Below are 5,206 nucleotides of genomic sequence, written 5' to 3' on the forward strand. Positions count from 1 at the left end.
CCAAGGGCGGCCAGCCGGGATCCGAGCGGCGCGCGGGGACGCTCGTGGAGGGCCGCGGGTCACGTGGGAGCCAGTGGGCGGGGCGGGGCGGGGCGGGGCGTCACGTGGGCGAGGACCGGGCTGGGTGGGAACCGTTGGGGTGAGGCCGCGGCTATTGCGGTTGGCTATGACCCTTTCGGGCCTGGTGGAGGAGCGGAACCTGTGACTCTTGACTCCGTTCGGGAGGCTGGGAAGGGTTAACTGGAGGAACCTCCGCGGGGTGGCTGGTGGCCCGAAGCTGGGAGACGTGGCGCTTCGAATGAGTCCAAGGGAGGGGATTCTGTGGAACCTGAGGGCGGGGTGGGGACAGGAGTGGAGTGAAGAGTGAGGAACCGGGTCACGGGGTCTAGGTCAAAGTCTCCATAGTAGGAGTAGGTTGTCTTCATTCTATTTCTGGGAGTAGTGTTGGAACGAAAGCGGCTTTTTTCCCTGGGTCACGGATTCGCTCGAAGCTTCCAGAGTGGACTCAGCTGAGTCTGAGGCTGGGCACTCTTCTTCCGAGGCCTAGATTTAATTCACAAAATAGGTTATTTCTCTTCAGGGCCAACTAACACAGATTGCGTGCCTCTTATTCGCTCGCCTGGCTAGGGCGCGTTTGTGTTGTTTTGCTCATTCATCCTTGCTTTCGCAGTTGTTACTACCCAGAATTCAGAAATTGGAAATTCCGTGGGCGGCACTATTTTCCTACTAATTTGTAGCTTTGATAAGAAATAAGAGAAGCACATTAGATTGTGTTTACATGTAGAGGTAGCTTCCTCCTTGCACTTAAAGCATTTCTACAAGACCACAAAATGAATTTGAAAAATTCTATTTTTATATGCTGTTGACCATCTCCGGGTATTGTAAGTAAATAAATTACCTTTTCAGATTTTAATTACTAAGACGATGGGCACTGCCTTAGTGTTTTAAAATTCCATTTGCTATAAGGAAACTCAGTGTTTTATCGTTAAATGATAATTAGCATGTAAGCAAGTGTCAAGTGAGCTAAATACAGGCTTTCTTAAAGAATATAAGGGGTAAGACTAAGAAAACTAAATGCCAAAAACGTATTAAAGAGTGCTTTGACCTACTTTGCAACAATGTTGTTATGCATGTTGTGATTAAAGATTGGAAGGGAGTTTTGTAAATAATAAATAAATTGCTAAACTTTATGCAGACTTACAGTTAAAACCAGTGTAAATTACAAGGCCCAAAACTTAAATGTCATCAGGATCTGCTTTAACTCTAAAAGGCTCAGAATTCTATATTTATGAAAATAGGTTTGTAATCCTATGTTTATGTTTTGTTAACAGACACGAAGGTGATAAGGTTTCTAAGTATTATTGCTTATTCTAGGTTAACACCTGTGGATTTACTATCATACAATAACATCAGGGTTTGCTTGTTCCATTGGCAGCCTAGCAAGTGTTATGTAAAATCATATCACCTTTTTTTCCCATGACTGTCTTTTAACCTTAAAAATAAAATATATGTTTACTGTGTTTGATAATACAGACATAATCATTTTTCATATATACCTTTCTAGTAATTTTTACCCATTCATATTTTAAAAACAAAAGTGGGGTGATACACTATTTACTGTTTTACATTTAACATGGTCATGAACATTCATGTCCATAATAAATTGATAAAGTCCATCTGATAAAGCTCACAGGAACACATCTGTAGTCCCACAAGTTAGGTTCACTAACTTGCAGCAGAATGAAGTTTAAATAAAGCAATGCTTTAGAAGACTAGAAGCAAAGCAGACTGTTTGAAGGAGTTAATATTTTATCAGATATGGCCCTACTCTTATAACTTCATTTAACCTTAATTACTTCCTTAAAGGCCCATCTCCAATTATAGTCACATTGTGGGGCAGGGCTTCAACATATGAATTTCTTTTGATGGGGAGGGGATGGACAACAAACGTTCAGTCCATCACAGTGCAGTAAGCTTCAACTCAAGTAGTATCTTTGAGGGCTGAAGACAGAAAAATGTTGACTTCTGTCTTCCAAGTATAGACTATTGCCATTTTAAACTTCTGGGTTACAGGCTTATACATCTATGAGGGTGGTTTTACAGTAAAACAGGGAACTACAGTTGAGAGGGCCAAGAATTTGGAGATATGGTCAGGAAGGGGTAATCCTCAATAAATATAGTAAGAATTAGTAAACAATGAAATTATCTGCAGAAGTATCCTTAGCTGAAAGATAGTTTATAAATGTGTGTTGAAAGTGCCAAGATATTTTCGGGTCTCTATAAAAGATGAGAAGATATGATAAGAACCTGTGTAAAACTAAAAACTGGTTAGGGCATGAGGATAGGGGCCAGGGAAAGCAGAGACGACTGAACATGATAACAAAAGTGAAAGTTGTATATTCATTCAGTGGAATGCCATGCAGCAATAAACATTATCAAAGGATATTTACATTCTGATACCATGTGTGTAAAGTTAAAAAAACAAGTTATAGATAAAAATGTAAAACCATACATGGGAATAATGAATACCAAATTCTGGGTAGTGGTTATTCCTAGGAAGAGCAAGAGAAAAATGGGATTAGAATGAAGTATATGAGGGGTTACAAATGTATAATGTTGTATCTGTTAAACTAGGACGTGGGTGCAAGAATGCTCCTTATCTCTATTTTTTGTACGCCTGAAATGCTTTGTAATTAACTAGGTGACAAAAATTAAATGATATAAACAATAGTTTGCACAGAAGCTAGACAAAATAATGGAGGCTCCCCTGACTACAGAAATGCTGGGTTGCTATAATCATATAACCAGTAAGATGTATGGGACCATCTTAGCTCAGCAGGCATCCCCTAAGATCATTTAACCCCTTTTGCTCTGATTTCATGCTTAGCACACCACACCCAGGTTGTAATGTGGCATCTTATGCAGACTTACTACATAAGAAAGAATGAGTTGAAGAGCTTACTTAAGTGCTCTAATCCTCTTAGCAGTAATATTTGTTCGAGTAAATCATGTATTTTCAATGGAGCAATATTGCCCTCACGGGGATGAAAATTATTGTTTTTTCTGGGGGGGAACCTATTTTAGTGTATAAAATACTGATATAATACATGCACAGGTATACAATATATCTGTGACATTAAAATTTTCTGTGACAATTAGGAAAAAATATCCTGAAAGGCCCTTAGAAGGGTGACAATGAAAAAATGGTTGAGAAATACTGTTGTAGAAGAAGAAGTTGATGCTCTGTATTTGGTTATTCAATCTCCTTAGGTCGTTTATTCAATTTTTTCACTGGACTTTTATTAAATCCCAACTCTTTGCTTTAAATGCATGCTATTTGTCCTCAAAAACTTCAGAACATAGTGAAGACAATGAATTCTTTCTTAAGTAGCCTTAATAGAAGAGAGTATTGCTATACTAAGTTGATTTACCATGGGGATTGTACAGGATGCTGCAATGTACCTTCCAGATCCCCCCTCAATAATGAAGGAATTATTCCCCAGCTCTGGGAGGATTACCAGAAGACATCCCTTAAGTGTCAGGCTTTGGGGGAGATTACTGAGGAAAATTTCCTTAGCCAAGTTTATATCTCCTTCTAGGGATAGCCTCTACCCAATGACTCATCAGCCTGGGGGTATAAAGTCTGGCTTTCTTGCCCCAAGTTGGGACAATTTTTTAAAAGACTATCCCAGCACCAGAGCACTCCTTGGGCTTGGCTGAGAACTGCTGGTGCTGTATCTCAGCCCAATTCTCACGCTGCCCAGGCCTACTTCCTTCTCTGTCCACTGGCATTGGTTCTGAGAGTACTTCTTTATATGCTAATCTATCTCAAAGTCTACTTTCCAGAAAACCCAGCCTGTAACAGGGATGATGAGGTATTTATCAAGGAAGGAGAGATTATTTCTGCATAGGGTAGCAGAACACTTTAAAGAAATATGTTTAGGGTAAATCTTGAAGGATGAGTAGAATGTTGCTAAGAAAAGAAAGCAGAGAGTGGAGAGGAATTTCCAGCAAAAAATGGGGACCAGCAAAAGTGAAGGCTTGGGACATGAGAGAACATGGTATATGTCTGGAATATAGTGGGTACCGTTCTGTGACTAATGATAAAGTCCTTAAGGTTTTGATGAGGAACTGAAGAAGAAGGAATTGTCAAACATGTCTTCCTAGGTTTCTCACTTCCAATTGAACAGATGGTGGTGCCATTCACTGAAATGGGGGGTATTGGGAAAGAACTAAGTTTGACAAGCCAAGATTACTAACTTGATATTATACACATTGTTTTCGTGGAGTCCAAAATATTCAGATGAAGATATCAAATAAGCAGGTAGATACATGGATATGGACTCCAGAAGAGAGATGAAAGTTGGAGGTACCTCTTGGTTTCCTTGCTCCAATTATACTTTTTATTCCTCAATCATTTGTTACTTCTACTCCTACAAGCCCCTTGTACTTGCTCTTCCCTGGGCATGGAATTCATTAACTTGCTTTTTTTGATTAATTCCTGCTCAGTCTTCACATCTAATATGAAAAACATTTTTCTCCCAGAGGCTGTGCCCAACCACCAGATCAGGTCACTTCCTCATGTTACATATTTTCAGAGCACCATGAATTTTCATAATACTTGTCAAAATGCAATTTCACATTTATTCATATAATTATTTTCTCTCACCTCCTGGCTATAATTTCCGTGAGAACAGGAACTGTTCTGGTTTTGCTCATTGTTGAACTACATCTTGTACCTAGCATAATACCTAGCACAAGGTATATGCTCAGAATATTTTTCAAAGAATAGTTGATGTTAATGTTAATGTGAATTAAAAAAAAAATCCAGATAGCTATTTACACATGGTGCAAAGACACATTGCTAATTGAAGTCATCAGTATTTTATGGAGGAAAGACTCTAAGATGCCCCCCAGTTATCCTTATGTAATCCCATCCCCTTGAGCATGGGTGAGAACCGTGACTTGATTTTAACCAATAGAATATGGCAAAGGGTGATAGGATGTCACTTCTGTGCTTACATGACTTAAGATTATAGTTTCCATCTTGCTAGTAGACTCTTTTTTTCTTTTCTCTTTCTGGCTTTGGTGAAGCAAGCTCCCATACAGCAAGAAACCAAGGGTGGCCTCCTACTGACTAGTAGCTAATAAGAAAGCAAGACCCTCAGTCTGATAATCCAGAAAGAACTGAATCTGGCCAACAACT

The sequence above is a fragment of the Pteropus alecto genome, unplaced genomic scaffold (genome assembly GCF_000325575.1).
Source record: "Pteropus alecto unplaced genomic scaffold, ASM32557v1 scaffold164, whole genome shotgun sequence".
NCBI classification, from domain to species: Eukaryota; Metazoa; Chordata; class Mammalia; order Chiroptera; family Pteropodidae; genus Pteropus; species Pteropus alecto.